Here is an 18,959-nt window from a genome sequence, read left to right on the forward strand (position 1 = left end):
CTCAGTAGTTCAACACTTGCCCATCTAACACACACACACACACACACACACACACACACACACACTCAAAAAAATGTAAAGAAATCCAAACTAGTTTCTTAGGGCATTCAAATAAGAGGAAATCTACATGTTGGACTGAGTGCATGGAAGGAACGGATCATTTCATGAACTGCCAGATTTATCAACAAAACTGTGACTTAGGGATTTGGACAGAGGCTTAGATTTGTTAGTGGCTGGCTCGCGTGTAATACCAACACTTGAAATGTGGAGGCAAGAGTATCAGATATTCAAGGTTTTTCTCGGGTACAGAGCAAGTTCAAGAGCAGTCTGTGACGTCGTCTCAACACCAAGCAGAGACCTTTGGTAAGCATTTTCAGCATGGTACCCTCCACGCCCACTCCACTCTAGTCCCTTTATCAGCCTCATCTATCCCTGAGCTTGGTCGCGTGTGAATGAATCTCTACCACAGGCCATTCCCTTGAGGCCGTCTTTGGCCCTACCTTCTCTAAATGAGGCAATCTTTACCTATGGCGAGCGACTAAACTACAACCCCTCAGTCTTCTTAGGAGAGGCGCAGGTGAAGCCGGACTTCTGGAAGTCCGCACACCTCCGGAAGCAAAACAGGAAGTAACGTCATGCGGGCCGGCTTTCTAGTTCAATCTCCGCGAGCAATTCCGAGGCTTTATGGTTTCGGGCTGAGGTCCGCACAGGTAGTACGGACTCCTCTTGACAGAGAGGTCCTGAGGTGGACAGGGTCGTGGGAGAACGCGAGTAGCCCTTTACGCCTCGTCGCAGCTCGCCTGGCCCGGTCTGCGAGGAGAGAGAGGTCGGGAGCGTCGTAAAACTGTCGTAAAGTCCGTCTTAGCCGCACGTCAGCTATTGTTTTATCCACAACGGCCTCCAAACCTTTACCATTTTCCTTTCTTCTTCTTCTTCTTCTCTTTTGAACCACAAAGGAATGATATATTCCCCGTTGGATACATGTTAAAGAGTGTACCCGAGTGTTCTTCCGCCTCATAGACCTGGCAACTGCCACATGCACGGATGAGCTCTGGGAGAAGAGATTAGGCTCAGGAGTGGGGATGTGGACTCTGCCTCTGCTGAGCCGTGAATTCCTCCCACAGCGTTAGGGGGGAAAAACCTATAAATGTATATTGCATGTATATTTTTTATTTATATTGATTGTATGTACATATATGTACTTAAGTGAGTCAAGAGGACCTCTTCTTAGGCAAATGTTTTTGGTAATTTTTACATTTTAATTGAACCCTTACATGCAAAATACTAATATAGTCAATAGAAATAAGTAATGGGGGACAGAAGAGATAGGCGATGTGTAAGAGAGCTTGCTGCTCTTCCAGAGGGCCTGAAGTCAGTTCCCAGCACACACATTGAGGCTCACAACCAACTAAATCTCTCCTTGGAATCCAAGGACCTCTTTTGGCCCCTGAAAGTATCTGCACACACAGGGTGTATACACACACACACACACACACACACACACACACACACCTAAATAAAAAATTTTAAATGACTTTAAAAAATAGTGGTCCTTTTTTTTATTAATTTTTAAGAATCATATCATACCAAATACTAATTTCTGACTAGCTATACTTCAGTCTCAGTGATTTTTGTATACCTATCACAGTTTTATTTTTTAGTTTGTGTATTTGTGTGTATATGTACAAGATGCCAAGACATACTAGTGAAGGTCAGAGAACAACTTGCAAGTATTGGTTCTCTCCTACCACGTGGGTCCACTGTGTCAAACTCAACTCACCAGGCTTGGCTTTACCAGCTGAGCTGAACTATCTTACTGGTCCCATTTATTGTTTGTTTTGGTTTTCTGCTTTTTGCTCTTTTTTTTTTTCACTATGTAGGCTTGGCTGGCCTGGAACTTGCTATTTGGATGAAGCTGGCCTTGAACGCACAGAAATCTGACTGTATCCCAAATGCTAGGATTAAAGGCATGCACCATCACACATGACCCTATTTATTCTTTTACAATTTCATGCATAATGTACATCTTGCCTTTCTTCTTTGTGTGGTGCTGAGAGTTCATTGAACCTGGGGTGTTGCACATGACGGGCAGGTGCTCTGTCACTTAGCCAAATCATCAGTGCTTTATTTCTTAGTTTTGAGACAGGATCTCATTAAGTTGCCCTGCCTGCACTTGAACTTGTTCTGTAGCCAAAGCAGTCTGTTTTTGTGACTCTCTTGCAGCTGGGTCTACAGGGTTCTACTATTAGGCCCATTTTCTTATTTATTATTTTTGTTTTTATTTATTTTAAATTATATATATATATGAGAGTGTCCATGTTTTTTGTGTGTGTGCACACATGCATGCACACATGTGCATGCAGGCGCCCATGAAAACCAAAAGAGGCTTCATATATCCTGGAACTGGAATGAGAGGTGGTTACTAGCTCCCCAATATGAGTGCTAGGAACTGAGCACAGCCTCTTCTGAAGTGTATCACTCTTAACCCCTGAGCCATCTCTCTAGCCCTCTCTTCTAACTTACTCATGTGCTTGATTGTGGGTGGGTGTGATATATGCCTGTGTATATGCATGCAGAGGCCAGAGGACAACCTCAGGTATAATCTATTAGGTGCTGACACCTGGTTTTGGAGTTAGAGCTTCTTCCAGGCCTGGAACTCACTATATAGGTTAGGGTGACTGTCAAAGAACCCCAGGGATCTACCTACCTCTACTTCACAGCACTGCTGTTATAAGCATGTACTGCCACCATACCCAAGTTTTCTTTTTAAAAAAATCTATTTTTTGTATTTTTATTCATATGTATGCCTGTGTTGAGTGTGTGCATCTGAGTACAGACACCTTTGGAGACCAGAGGTGTCTCATTCCCCTGAAGCTGGAGTTACAGGTGGCTGTGAGCCACCCATTGTGGGTGCTGGGGACCAAACCCAGATCTTCCTGTAGACCAGTATCCATTCTCAACCTCTAACCATGTCCCCAGGTTCCATGCCCAACTTTTCTTACCTTGGATCTGAAGATTGAACTTCGGTACTCCTACTTGTAGGCAGACACTTTACAAACAGGAGGTGTAGGGCTAACTCTCCAGCCCCCTTTTTAAGAGGGGAGAAGGAAAGGGAAGATTGGAGGAAGAGCAGAAAGGAGAAGAAACAGCCACCACCATACTAGCTAGTCTTCCTGGACCACAGACCAAGTTAGGTGGTAGCTGGAGGGGGGGGTTGGACCAGAGAAATGGCAGGCATGCTTTGAGAGTAGAGTTGAGGAGATAGGCCAGGCAGTACAGTGCTGGCCATGCCAGCTTGAGGACCCAAATTCAGTCTCTGGCATCCACATAAAAGGGGATTCAGAGATAGATGGGTCCTTGGCCTGCTTGACAAGTTCTGTGCCATAAAGAGACCTTGTCAGATAAAACAAGATGGATACTCCTGAGGAACAACTCCTGAGATAGTTCTCTGGCCTTCTCAAGCATTGGAGCATGCGTGCACACAGACACACGGGGACACACACACACACACACACACACACACACACACACACACACCACACACACACACACGGGGTGCACAGGGAGGTGAGGTAGGCATAGTTGAAAGTGTGGAGTTAGGGCCAGAGCTCATGATGATTATGTTTTATAGTATTATAAATAATATTGTAGTTACCTATGCTCAGGTCATTGGTAGAGAAAATAATTTTGAGAATCTTGAAGCTCATAAACAGAAAACTCATGTCTTGATGTGTTGATTTACTACAGAAAATAGTGTTCTTCGTAATGCTGAGATGATTGAGCCATAGTGGCCTTAGGATGCAAATGGGTATGCACACCCTCCCACCCTCACACATGTGTACACAGACACACCAACAGTTTTTAAAAGGTGGGGCTGCTGAGATGGTTCATTATGTAAAGGCTTCATAGGCATGAGAGCCTGAGTTCAGTTCCTGGGTCCCATGGTAGAAGGAGAGAAATAACTCCTAAAAGTTGTCCTCTGACCTCTACACAAGCACCAGGGGAAGTACATACCATCTTCTCAACAGACACACACACACACAAATACATGCTAATTAAAAATTGTTTAATTATATTTTATATTTTATTATACATATGTTTATTATATATAAGTACACTGTATCTGTCTTCAGACACACCAGAAGAGGGCATCAGATCTCATTACAGATGGTTGTGAGCCACCATGTGGTTGCTGGGATTTGAACTCAGGACCTCTGGAAGAGCAGTCAGTGCTCTTAACCTCTGAGCCATCTCTCCAGTCCTAATTAAAAAATTTCAAATCTTCACTTCTGACTTTTGTTACATTTGCAAAGTCTGAGAATATTCATCATATCCTATTATCTAGAAATAGGCCAGAGATTTTTTTTGAGCCTTCAAGAGAAAGGGGTTAGGAGGTAAGAGAAAGAGATGAAGAGGAGGGAGAAATTAGAAGGTGGAGCCCAGTGGAGTTACACATCATTCGAATCATAGTCATAGCCCACTCGATGACTGGGGGGTTACTCTGGACCTGAGCTGGCCTCTCTAGTCAGCAGTGAAGCAATGCTCAACTCAGATGTTCAAAATAGAGACCCCTTTCTGGATGGTACCCAGACAAATGGGGTGCTCCACTGGAACCAGACTTCTTTGAAATTATGGTATTTTCTTTGTTTAGAAATTACCTAAGATCTTCCTGGTTGCTGCAGCCGCGGAGAGCTCATAAGCAACACCCCACGAGCAAACTTGAGCCTCAGGACCACAGGTAAGACCAACTTTTCTGCTGCAAGCGACCTGCCTGGTGAACTCAGGACACACAGAGGCAAAATTCCTCTAGGACCAGACACTTCCGGTATTTAGCGGGAGTCCCAAACCGGCGGATCCCTGCCCGCAGCAGCTCTCTGCTCCCAAACCCCGTGGGAGAGAGACCTCACTGCCTGGTCAGGTGGGCACTCCTGAGGCTGCAGAGCAGAAGAGACCACCAACACTGCCCACCCCTGCCCACATCCCTGGCCCAAGAGGAAACTATATACGGCCTCTGGGTTCCCGTAGAGGAGGGCCCAGGAGCAGCAGGTCCGCTGTGTCTGAGACACCGCCAGAACCTGAAGGGACCGACCTGATAAACAGTTCTCTGCACCCAAATCCCGTGGGAGGGAGAGCTAAACCTTCAGAGAGGCAGGCACACCTGGGAAACCAGAAGAGACTGGACTCTGCACACATTACTGATTCCAGAGGAAAACACCAAACACCATCTGGAACCCTGGTGCACGGAAGCTCCCGGAAAGGGCGGTGCAGATCTTCCTGGTTGCTGCCGCCACAGAGAGCTCATAAGCAACACCCCACGAGCAAATTTGAGCCTCGGGACCACAGGTAAGACCAACTTTTATGCTGCAAGCGACCTGCCTGGTGAACTCAAGACACAGGCCCACAGGAACAGCTGAAGACATGTAGATAGGAAAAACTACACGCCCGAAAGCAGAACACTCCGTCCCCATAACTGGCTGAAAGAAAACAGGAAAACAGGTCTACAGCACTCCTGAAACACAGGCTTATAGGACAGTCTAGCCACTGTCAGAAATAGCAGAACACTAGAGATAATCTGATGGTGAGAGGCAAGCGCAGGAACCCAAGCAACAGAAACCAAGACTACATGGCATCATCAGAGCCCAATTCTCCCACCAAAGCAAACACGGAATATCCAAACACATCAGAAAAGCAAGATCTAGTTTCAAAATCACATTTGATCATGATAACGTGAAGAACTCCCTTAAAGAACAGGTAGAAGCCTACAGAGAGGAATGGCAAAAATCCCTAAAAGAATTCCAGGAAAACATAAATAAACAAGTAGAAGCCCATAGAGAGGAGTCACAAAAATCCCTGAAAGAATTCCAGGAAAACACAATCAAACTGAATTAAAAATGGAAAAAGAAGCAATCAAGAAAGAACACATGGAAACAACCCTGGATATAGAAAACCAAAAGAAGAGACAAGGAGCTGTAGATACGAGCTTCACCAACAGAATACAAGAGATGGCAGGGAGAATCTCAGGAGCAGAAGATTCCATAGAAATCATCGACTCAACTGTCAAAGATAATGTAAAGCGGAAAAAGCTACTGGTCCAAATCATACAGGAAATCCAGGACTCAATGAGAAGGTCAAACCTAAGGATAATAGATATAGAAGAGAGTGAAGAATCCCAGCTCAAAGGACCAGTATATATCTTCAACGAAATCATAGAAGAAAACTTCCCTAACCTAAAGAAAGAGATACCCATAAGCATACAAGAAGCCTACAGAACTCCAAATAGATTGGACCAGAAAAGAAACTCCTCCCGTCACATAATAGTCAAAAACACCAAACGCACAAAATAAAGAAAGAATATTAAAAGCAGTAAGGGAAAAAGGTCAAGTAACATTTAAAGGCAGACCTATCAGAATCACACCAGACTTTTCGCCAGAAACTATGAAAGCCAGAAGATCCTGGACAGATGTCATACAGACCCTTAAGAGAACACAAATGCCTGCCCAGGTTACTGTATCCTGCAAAACTCTCAATTAACATAGATGGAGAAACCAAGATATTCCATGACAAAACCAAATTTACATAATATCTTTCTACAAATCCAGCACTACAAAGGATAATAAATGGTAAAGCCCAACATAAGGAGGCAAGCTATACCCTAGAAGAAGCAAGAAACTAATCGTCTTGGCAACAAAACAAAGAGAAGAAAAGCACACAATCATAACCTCATATCCAAATATGAATATAACGGGAAGCAATAATCACTATTCCTTAATATCTCTCAACATCAATGGTCTCAACTCCCCAATAAAAAGGCACAGATTAACAAACTGGATACGCAGTGAGGACCCTGCATTCTGCTACCTACAGGAAACACACCTCAGAGACAAAGACAGACATTACCTCAGAGTGAAAGGCTGGAAAACAACTTTCCAAGCAAATGGTCAGAAGAAGCAAGCTGGAGTAGCCATTCTAATATCAAATAAAATCAATTTTCAACTAAAAGTCATCAAAAAGATAAGGAAGGACACTTCATATTCATCAAAGGAAAAATCCACCAAGATGAACTCTCAATCCTAAATATCTATGCCCCAAATACAAGGGCACCTACATACGTAAAAGAAACCTTACTAAAGCTCAAAACACACATTGCACTTCACACAATAATAGTAGGAGATTTCAACACCCCACTCTCATCAATGGACAGATCATGGAAACAGAAATTAAACAGAGACATAGACAGACTAAGAGAAGTCATGAGCCAAATGGACTTAACAGATATTTATAGAACATTCTATCCTAAAGAAAAAGGATATACCTTCTTCTCAGCTCCTCATGGTACTTTCTCCAAAACTGACCATATAATTGGTCAAAAAATGGGCCTCAACAGGTACAGAAAGATAGAAATAATCCCATGCGTGCTATCAGACCACCATGGCCTAAAGCTGGTCTTCAATAACAATAAGGGAAGAATGCCCACGTATACATGGAAATTGAACAATGCTCTACTCAATGATTACCTGGTCAAGGAAGAAATAAAGAAAGAAATTAAAGACTGTTTAGAATTTAATGAAAATGAAGGTACAACATACCCAAACTTATGAGACACAAGTCTAAAAAAAAAAGCTGTGCTAAGAGGAAAACTCATAGCGCTGAGTGCCTGCAGAAAGAAACAGGAAAGAGCATATGTCACCAGCTTGACAACACACCTAAAAGCTCTAGAACAAAAAGAAGCAAATACACCCAGGAGGAGTAGAAGGCAGGAAATAATCAAACTCAGAGCTGAAATCAACCAAGTAGAAACAAAAAGGGCCATAGAAAGAATCAACAGAATCAAAAGTTGGTTCTTTGAGAAAATCAACAAGATAGATAAACCCTTAGCCAGACTAACGAGAGGACACAGAGAGTGTGTCCAAATTAACAAAATCAGAAATGAAAAGGGAGACATAACTACAGATTCAGAGGAAATTCAAAAAAATCATCAGATCTTACTACAAAAGCCTATATTCAACAAAACTTGAAAATCTGCAGGAAATGGACAATTTCCTAGACAGATACCAGGGACCGAAGTTAAATCAGGAACAGATAAACCAGTTAAACAACCCCATAACTCCTAAGGAAATAGAAGCAGTCATTAAAGGTCTCCCAACCAAAAAGAGCCCAGGTCCAGACGGGTTTAGTGCAGAATTCTATCAGACCTTCATAGAAGACCTCATACCAATATTATCCAAACTATTCCACAAAATTGAAACAGATGGAGCAATACCGAATTCCTACTATGAAGCCACAATTACTCTTATACCTAAACCACACAAAGACCCTACAAAGAAAGAGAACTTCAGACCAATTTCCCTTATGAATATCGACGCAAAAATACTCAATAAAATTCTGGCAAACCGAATCCAAGAGCATATCAAAACAATCATCCACCATGATCAAGTAGGCTTCATCCCAGGCATGCAGGGATGGTTTAATATACGGAAAACCATCAACATGATCCATTATATAAACAAACTGAAAGAACAAAACCACATGATCATTTCATTAGATGCTGAGAAAGCATTTGACAAAATTCAACACCCCTTCATGATAAAAGTCCTGGAAAGAATAGGAATTCAAGGCCCATACATAAACATAATAAAAGCCATATACAGCAAACCAGTTGCTAACATTAAACTAAATGGAGAGAAACTTGAAGCAATCCCACTAAAATCAGGGACTAGACAAGGCTGCCCACTCTCTCCCTACTTATTCAATATACTTCTTGAACTTCTAGCCAGAGCAATCAGACAACAAAAGATCAAGGGGATACAGACTGGAAAAGAAGAAGTCAAAATATCACTATTTGCAGATGATATGATAGTATATTTAAGTGATCCCAAAAGTTCCACCAGAGAACTACTAAAACTGATAAACAACTTCAGCAAAGTGGCTGGGTATAAAATTAACTCAAATAAATCAGTTGCCTTCCTCTACACAAAAGAGAAACAAGCCGAGAAAGAAATTAGGGAAACGACACCCTTCATAATAGACCCAAATAATATAAAATACCTCAGTGTGACTTTAACCAAGCAAGTAAAAGATCTGTACAATAAGAACTTCAAGACTCTGAAGAAAGAAATTGAAGAAGACCTCAAAAGATGGAAAGATCTCCCATGCTCATGGATTGGCAGGATTAATATAGTAAAAATGGCCATTTTACCAAAAGCAATCTACAGATTCAATGCAATCCCCATCAAAATACCAATCCAATTCTTCAAAGAGTTAGACAGAACAATTTGCAAATTCATCTGGAATAACAAAAAACCCAGGATAGCTAAAACTATCCTCAGCAATAAAAGGACTTCAGGGGGAATCACTATCCCTGAACTCAAGCAGTATTACAGAGCAATAGTGATAAAAACTGCATGGTATTGGTACAGAGACAGACAGATAGACCAATGGGACAGAATTGAAGACCCAGAAATGAACCCACACACCTATGGGCACTTGATTTTTGACAAAGGAGCCAAAACCATCAAATGGAAAAAAGATAGCATTTTCAGCAAATGGTGCTGGTTCAACTGGAGGTCAACATGTAGAAGAATGCAGATCGATCCATGCTTATCACCCTGTACAAAGCTTAAGTCCAAGTGGATCAAGGACCTCCACATCAAACCACATACACTCAAACTAATAGAAGAAAAACTAGGGAAGCATCTGGAACACATGGGCACTGGAAAAAATTTCCTGAACAAAACACCAATGGCTTATGCTCTAAGATCAAGAATCGACAAATGGGATCTCATAAAACTGCAAAGCTTCTGTAAGGCAAAGGACACTGTGGTTAGGACAAAACGCCAACCAACAGATTGGGAAAAGATCTTTACCAATCCTACAACAGATAGAGGCCTTATATCCAAAATATACAAAGAACTCAAGAAGTTAGACCGCAGGGAGACAAATAACCCTAGTAAAAAATGGGGTTTAGAGCTAAACAAAGAATTCACAGCTGAGGAATGCCGAATGGCTGAGAAACACCTAAAGAAATGTTCAACATCTTTAGTCATAAGGGAAATGCAAATCAAAACAACCCTGAGATTTCACCTCACACCAGTGAGAATGGCTAAGATCAAAAACTCAGGTGACAGCAAATGCTGGCGAGGATGCAGAGAAAGAGGAACACTCCTCCATTGTTGGTGGGATTGCAGACTGGTACAACCATTCTGGAAATCAGTCTGGAGGTTCCTCAGAAAATTGGACATTGAACTGCCTGAGGATCCAGCTATACCTCTCTTGGGCATATACCCAAAAGATGCCCCAACATATAAAAAAGACACGTGCTCCACTATGTTCATAGCAGCCTTATTTATAATAGCCAGAAGCTGGAAAGAACACAGATGCCCTTCAACAGAGGAATGGATACAGAAAATGTGGTACATCTACACAATGGAATATTACTCAGCTATCAAAACAATGACTTTATGAAATTCGTAGGCAAATGGTTGGAACTGGAAAATATCATCCTGAGTGAGGTAACCCAATCACAGAAAAACACACATGGTATGCACTCATTGATAAGTGGCTATTAGCCCAAATGCTTGAATTACCCTAGATGCCTAGAACAAATGAAACTCAAGACGGATGATCAAAATGTGAATGCTTCACTCCTTCTTTAAAAGGGGAACAAGAATACCCTTGGCAGGGAATAGAGAGGCAAAGATTAAAACAGAGACTGAAGGAACACCCATTCAGAGCCTGCCCCACATGTGGCCCATACATATACAGCCATCCCATTAGACAAGATGGATGAAGCAAAGAAGTGCAGGCCGACAGGAGCCGGATGTAGATCTCTCCTGAGAGACACAGCCAGAATACAGCAAATACAGAGGCGAATGCCAGCAGCAAACCACTGAACTGAGAACGGGACCCCCATTGAAGGAATCAGAGAAAGAACTGGAAGAGCTTGAAGGGGCTCGAGACCCCTTATGAACAACTATGCCAAGCAACCAGAGCTTCCAGGGACTAAGCCACTACCTAAAGACTATACATGGACTGATCCTGGACTCTGACCCCATAGGTAGCAATGAATATCCTAGTAAGAGCACCAGTGGAAGGGGAAGCCCTGGGTCCTGCTAAGACTGAACCCCCAGTGAACGTGATTGTTGGGGGGAAGGTGGCAATGGGGGGGAGGATGGGGAGGGGAACACCCATGTAGAAGGGGAAAGGGAGGGGTTAAGGGGATATTGGCCCGGAAACCGGGAAAGGGAATAACACTCAAAATGTAAATAAGAAATACTCAATAAAAAAAAAAAATCACCCAAAGGGGACACTTTGCTCCATCTGTGACTCGCAGCTTGCTGCCTTAAGATGGCTTCTGCAGGCAGTATCCTGCTGCATGTTTGAACAATGCAACTTGCTGGTGTTTTGCCATGCATTTGATGTTTCTCTCCATCTACTCTATACTAATTATATGTTTGCTTTTGCTTGATATATACTTAATAAACTCATTGGAAAGCAAAAATAGAGCTCTTGTATATCACTCTCTGGATGTACAAAATGGTGTGCTGCCTACTTACCATGAGGAGTGATTTCTCTCGAGAAAGCGAAGCTGGTTTCTCCAGGCTGATACTTGACATGTAAAGTGAGACCATTATAGAATCTCGGTATGGCTTATGATTCTTTCCTGGCTCCAGGTGAGACAGAGCTGCTCTAATATCTGCCAGTCATGTGTATATCTAGGCAGGCACGGTAGAGTCTGCTTATAATCTCAGCACCAAGGAGATGAGGCAAAAGGATTAGGAGTTCAAGGCTAGCCTAGGCTATATAAGACTCTGTCTGAAAACAGGAAACAAATAGGGCCAGCAGGATGCTCCATGAGTAAAGCACTTGCTGCCAGCCCTGATGATCTTAGTCCAACTACTGAACCCGTGTGGTGGAAGGAGAGAACCAATTCTGCAATTTATCTTCCATGTGTGTATTATAGCACTTCTACACATATATACATACCATCAGTAAATATGAAATACATTGATTTTTTTAGATTTATTTTATGTGAGTGTTTTGCTTACATGAATCTCTGTATCATGTGCATCCTGGAACTGGAGGGATAGGTGGTTATGAACCATCACGTGGGTGCTAAGAATTGAACGCAGGTCTTCTGTAAGAACAGCAAGTGCTCTTAACCAGTGAGCCATGTCTCCAACCCTAACAGTATCACTAACAATAGTGTGCATGTCTGATTTTTCTCAAGTGTATAGGACTTGAGAAATCCTATGGAAATCCATGGATTTGATGCTATGACAGATGACACTGAAGAATGGATGACAAAGATAGGAATCTTTGGCTTCTCCCATCTTTTCTTTCTTGCAGGTGGTCTTTCTGTTGACTCACTCTGTGTGGAGGAAAAGAAGGAGGCAGCGAGCATGGGGGCCACTGCCTAGATGTTCATCAGGTATGCAGAGACTGTCACAAGATGCCCAGTGTGCCCACTCCAGGAAGAGATGCTTCCACCTAGGTAGATGACACGGCACCGTCATAGAGCCGAGATATCAAACTGATACCCCAGATGAATTTCCACCATACTTACTGGTGAACTGCCTGAACTTCCACTCAGGATTACCTAATGTGAGATACTTCTCAAATAACAAGGGAAAACCCACAGAAGCTAGAGTAATGACTCGTTGCTTAAAAACGCTTGCCGCTCTTAGAGTTCCCAGCACCCAGATTGGGCAGCTCAAAACCACCTGTAACTCTAGTTCCTAGGGATCAGATGTCATCTTCTGGCCTCTAAGGGCACTTGTACAGAGGTGCACACACATAAACTGATACATACACACACATAAATAATAGCAATAAAATATATTTTTTGGTTTCTCAAGACAGGATTTTTCTGTGAAGCCCTGGCTGTCTTGGAATTCACTCTGTAGACCAGGGTAGCCTTGAACTCAGAGGTCTGCGTGCCTCTGCCTCCCAAGTGCTGGGAATAAAGGCATGCACCACCACCACCCAGCAAAAAAATAAAAATAAATAAATAAATAAATAACCGGTGGGGGTGAGGGGAGCGCTAAAGAGATGACTCAGCAGTTAAAAACACTGGCTGAGGGGCTGGAGAGATGGCTCAGTGGTTAAGAGCACTGACCGCTCTTCCAGAGGTCCTGAGTTCAAATCCCAGCAACCACGTGGTGCCTCACAACCATCTGTAATGAAATCTGATGCCCTCTTCTGGTGTGTCTGAAGACAGCTACAGTGTACTCACATCCATTAAATAAATAAATTTAAAAAAAAAAAACAAAAACAAAAACAAAAAACACTGGCTGATCTTCCAGAAGACCAGAATTCAATTCCCAGGTAACTCCTGTTCCAGGGGAATCCAATGCCCTCTTCTGGCCTCCAAGGGTACTGCATGAATGTGGTAAACAGACATACATACAAGCAAAACACCATACACAAAATAAACTTTTCTTATCATTATTGAGATTAATTAGTTGCTTAGAGAAACAGCTTAGAGGTTAAGAGCACTTGTTGCTTCTGCCAAGGCCCTTAGTTCAATTCCTAGCACACATACTACAATCAACTATAACTCTAGTTCAGGAGTATGCTATACCCTCTTCTGACCACTGGCATCAAGTACACACATGGTGAACATACATACATACACGTAAAACACATGTAGAATAAAATGAATAAATCTAATAAAGAAATTAGAGGAGAAATGGGGGGATGGGGGCTCAAGTGGTAAAGTGCTTCTTCCCAGGCAAGCCTGAGGGTCTGGGTTCAGATCTCAGTACTATTTAAAATGTCAGGTGTAGCGGCTTCACCTGTAGTTCCTGTGGTGGGGGGAGGGAAATTGGAGGATCCCTGGGGACCTCCTTGGCCAATCTGTCTGAATTAGTGAGCTCCAGGTACAGTGTCAGTGTGTCTCGGAAAACTGGTGCCAGGAAAGTAGTGATTGATGCCTTTAACCTCAGCACGCAGGAGGCATAGTCAGAAGCTCTGTGAGTCTGAGGCCAGCTTGATCTACGTTGTCAGTTCTAGGCCAGCCAGAGATACACAGTGAGACCATCTCAGATTTAAAAACGACAAAAACAAAAAAACTGGAGGTGCCAACATACACTTCTAATCCCAGTGCTTGGAAGGAAGAAACGAGGATCTCAGGGGTCCTAGTCAGCCTAGCCTAGTTCCAGGGAGAGACCTTGTCTAACAAAACCCGGTAGGGGTAGGAGATGCCTCAGTGGATAAAGCACTTGCTTAAAGCACTTGCCTGTACCACCATGAGGATTGCAGTCTGGATCCCCAAAACCCAGGTGAAAAGTGGGCAGGCATAGTGACTGCTTGTAATCCCAAGCACTCGGAAGACAGAGACAGAAGATATCCTGAGAAGTTGTCAGCTACACTAGCTGGAGCGATGAGCCCTGTGTGTAGCAAGAAACCCTGTGTCCTGCTTCAGGACAAAAGGTGCAGAGTTGTTGAGAAAGACACCCGACACATCACATGCATACATACTTACATAACTTACATGGTATGTGCACATAAACACACAAAGGGAGAGGGGTCCTAAATTTATCCTTACCTTTTTTTTCCTGCAGAATGAACCACTTCCATGACTACATTTCCCCTATGTGTGGGATGTGAGATCCCGATCTGATCTCTTGGTTGGAAGAAGAGTTACAGTGGGAAGAGGTTTCCAGGATGAGTATTCACGAGAAATATTTGTGATCTGAAGTTCCTTCAGTCTAGAAATAGAATAAAGTTGTTTGCTTGTTTGTTTTTGTTTTCCCTCCCCTTTGATAGGGCCCTAGTGTGTAGCCCAGGCTGGCCTCTACCTATGTATTTCTGCTTTACCTTATGAGTACTGGGTGCACCCACACACCAAGCCATAATGAAAGTTTTTCTTTTCTTTCCACTACTGGGGATTGAACCTTGAGTTTACTTAGGTAAACACTCTTGCTACTAAGACATATCTTTAGTTCTACAATGAAACTGTAAGACACAGATCTGCCCTCAGTAGGTGCCAGTCCTTTATCTCAGAAGGAATTCTGAGTCCCTTACCCTTTGTGCACACTCTTCTACGATCCCACAAAATGGCCTGCTAAGTTTACTTTTTACATTTTTTCCTATGCTATGTCAAGATCTTTCCTTCTCCTCATCCTTGATAATGTTGTTTCCCATCAGTTTTCATTTTTAAAACGTGATTTAGTCTGGCAGTGGTGGTGCACACTTTAATCCCAGCACTCAGGAGGCAGAGGCAGACAGATAGATCTCTTGAGTTCAAGGCCAGCCTGGTCTACAGAGCCCCAGATCAGCCGAGGCTACACAGACAGACTCTGTCACTGGGGGGAAAAAGGAAAAAGAAAAGAGAGAGGGAGTTGGGAGAGGGAGAGAGAAAAGCAATTTGTAATAAACTGTTTAAAACTATGACTTGTAATTTTACCCTTGACAAGTTTTAACCTAATTAAAATGATCAAGATTTAGTTTCTTCTTTTTTATATTTTTATCTATTTATTTTGGTAGGCTTTCATACTGTGGCCTGGCTGGCCTTGAACTCAGTCATCCTGTTTCAGTCTCCTGCAGCTGTCCTGACACACAGGACTTCTTGCTTTCTACTCCTGCAACCCTCCTCAGTTCTGAACCTTCATTTTGTTATTATGGGGTTTTGTTTGTTTGTCTTTAGAGTGGAAATGCAAGATGCTTTGAGGGAGCAAACTTCCAACGTGGTGCAAATGGTAAGATTAATAACCAAGGATGTTCATTACTTTGCACATTCTGCAAAGATTATAGATTCTGCTGTAGAAAATCAGTAGCACTTACTCAGGATAAGGTACGGGGAGCAGCATTTTAAAACAGAAAAACAGAGTATAATAATGTGAAACCCATCATGAAACCAAATCCTTCAAGATTCCTAAGTACACATTTCCACATGTACACATTTTTTTTTGAATGTATTTCTTTATTTACATTTCAAATGCTATTCCCTTTCCTGGCTTCCTGTCCCTAAGCCCCCTATCCCCTCCCCCAAAAGTGTGCTCCTCCCCACAACCCCCCCACACCCTCCCCAACATTCTCCTGCACTGGGGTTCAACCTTGCCAGGACCAAGGGCTTCCCCCTCCACCGGTACCCAACAAGACCACTCTCTGCTACATATGCAGCTGGAGCCCTGGGTCAGTCCATGTACAGTCTTTTGGTAGTGGTCTAGTCCCTGGAAGCTCTGGTTGGCTGGCATTGTTCCCATGGGGTTGCAAGCCCCCCTCAACTCACCCAATCCCCGCTCCAATTCCCCCAAAGGGAGTCCCATTCTCAGTTTAGTTGTTTGCTGCTAGCGTTAGCCTCTGTATTTGACATAGACATCAAATTTTTAAAGCAATTAATTTATGTGGTGTTTTCTTTCTCTCTCCCTCTCCCTCTCCATGTCCCTCTCTCTTAGGCAAATGTCTGTATGTGTTCAACTAAAATATGCACCAATGGTATGAGCAATAGATTTGTGGATCTCTCAAAGTAAAACCTACAAAATATGATTGAATAATCCTTTAGATAAAATGAGTACAAGGGAATGGAAAACCAGACCATAACTGAAGATTTGGGCTTCAGGATTTCTACATCTATGCATCTACACATGTTTCTCAGTTTCGAGAGTCTTTAAGGAATTTTTATGAAGACATATAGGAACCATTTCAAAGATAGAACAGATGATAGATGATTCCTGCATTAGGGTTTTGTCATTCAATGTGGAAAAACCAGCAGAAGTTACATACATGTAATAAGAATGCCAAGGATCTAATATTTCTGTCTTCATAATAATCGAAACCCTTAATTTTAAATAATCCATTGATTTATTCTTTCTTCAACAGGCAGGAAGCCACAGTGCTTGGGAACTCTGTGATTGTATCAACATAAAGATACCTTCAGAGAGCATTTGTATTTTAAGAGGCATATGCAAATGGAAACTCAACACCCGTGATTTCAGTCAGTGTGGAAGCACCTTCCCTCTCTAAGAGACATGAGCTTTCTCTGTTGATCAGCTTGTAGGGGACTTTAAGATGACCCCAAATGTTACTCACCAGAAAACAGGCTTGCAGGACAACTCTGTTGAATGCACCGACTTCCTTAATCAGTCATATTTTAAGGCATACATGAGAATCCATAATGGAAAAAATTCTATATGAATTGACTCAATTTTCAGGAGATTTTTACATGTTCCACAGTGGAGCTCTGCCTATTCAAGTGTACACCATAAAAGTCGAGGAGTGTAAGATTTGAGGGAAAGTTTTTGGGTATTCTTCAAATCTTAAGAGTCACATGCGAACCCACACTGGGGAGAAACTTTATGAATGTAAAATATATAAAGAATCCTTCACTGCTTCTTCAAGTCTAACTGGACATTTCAGAATTCACACTGGAAAAAACCCTATCAGTGTAAGGAGTGTGGAGAAGCTTTTACTAAGCCCTCAGGACTTTCTACACATGTACAAAGGATGTATGCAAGTTATGTGGGAGATCCTTCATGATTTCTTCAAATATGACTGGACGTTTAAGAATTCCCACTGGAGGGCTGGAGAGATGGCTCAGTGGCTAAGAGCACTGACTGCTTTTCCAGAGGTCCTGAGCTCAATTCCCAGCAACCACATGGTGGCTCACAACCACTTGTAATGGGATCTGATGCCCTCTTCTGGTGTGTCTGAAGAGAGCAAGCAACAGCGTACTCATAAAAATAAAAAAATTAAAAAAAAAAAAAAGAATTCCCATTGGAGAGAAACCCTATCAGTGTAAAATGTGGGGGGAAAGCCTCCCATGCATCTTCCTACCTTCATAAACATCTAAGAACACATTCCAGAGGAAACCTTACATATGTGGTAAGTGTGGGAAGGCCTTTTGCCCCTCCTCCTGCCCTAGGAAGCGGGTAAGAACTCATGGTGCAGAGAAACCTTACAAATGTAGGGAATGTGGCAAAGCCTATAAAAGGTGTTATCTACTGAATGAACATTTAAAAACTCATGGTGGGGAAACCCTTTGATTGCAGGGCATGTAGGAAGTCTGAGAAGCTCTGCATGCCGTAATAAGCACATTCGTCATCACGCTGGAATCAAACCTTATGATGAAAGTACTGTGGGGAAGCCTTCACTGTTTCTTCAGGTCTAACTGAACTCATAAGATCTCACACTGGAGAGAGGCCCTATGAACCTAAGGCATGTGGGAAAGTATGAAGGTGTTACCTACTGATGTACTCAAGTGGGAAAGGCCTTTTGAATGTAAGGTGTGGGAAACTTTGGAAATCTGTCTTGCCTTAATAAGCACATTGGAACTCACACCAGGATAAAACCCTATAAATGTAAACACTGTGGAAAAGACTTCATGGTTTCTTCTAGCCTAGCTGAAGAAGTAAGGAAGCCGTCACACAACATCCTCAAACCTCTATCACCACGCACAGACTCACAATAGAGAGGTTTCCGCTAAGTATCAAGGGTGTGGGGAAAACACAGTGAGTTTTACCAACTGACTGAACATTTAGTAAATCAGTCTGGACAGAAACCCTTTGGTTGGAAAGAATGTCGAAAGCCCTTCAAGAATTCTCCATCATAATGGAATTTACATTGGAGAAGCCTTAATAATGTAAGAAATGTGGGTTAGCCTTCGAACCAGCTTGTTTGAAAACATGAAAGTTCTCTCATTCTCAAGATGCCCACGAATTTGAGAAGCACATGAGAGCCATTGGGATATCATTAAAGTGGACTAATATGTAAGCCCACCCTGGAGCTGTGACGTCATAGATATGAAAGCCCTACTTGCTGAGGACTTGCTAAATACATAAGATTTCACAGTGCAAGAACTGTTGTATGCAATGTGGAAATATTCTTTACATTCACTGTGATCTCACAGTGCATATGAAGGCAAGGAAGGTTGCAAACTCAGTGTTTTCTACATATTGTTCAACCTTTAATAAACATGGCAGTTTATAACCAAGAGAAAATGAGTGGTGACTATATGAGAA

The 18,959-nt window shown here is 42.5% G+C and overlaps 2 long non-coding RNA genes across 2 annotated transcripts; one reads left to right on the forward strand and one right to left on the reverse strand.

Annotated features, from left to right (window-relative positions):
- The first annotated feature begins 684 nt into the window (after positions 1 to 684).
- On the forward strand, positions 685 to 18,929 carry LOC148003975 (uncharacterized). The gene is made up of 5 exons (XR_015627541.1): positions 685 to 826; positions 4,652 to 4,738; positions 12,346 to 12,427; positions 14,562 to 15,698; positions 16,822 to 18,929. It is a non-coding gene; the product is annotated as an uncharacterized LOC148003975 (long non-coding RNA).
- LOC148003976 (uncharacterized) lies at positions 12,000 to 14,708 on the reverse strand. Its single transcript, XR_015627536.1, has 2 exons — positions 14,546 to 14,708; positions 12,000 to 12,486 (listed from the first exon to the last, which is right to left on the reverse strand). It is a non-coding gene; the product is annotated as an uncharacterized LOC148003976 (long non-coding RNA).
- Positions 18,930 to 18,959: the final 30 nt, after the last annotated feature.

The sequence above is a fragment of the Rattus norvegicus genome, chromosome 8 (assembly GCF_021556685.1).
Source record: "Rattus norvegicus strain SHRSP/BbbUtx chromosome 8, alternate assembly SHRSP_T2T, whole genome shotgun sequence".
In the NCBI taxonomy this organism is placed as follows: Eukaryota; Metazoa; Chordata; class Mammalia; order Rodentia; family Muridae; genus Rattus; species Rattus norvegicus.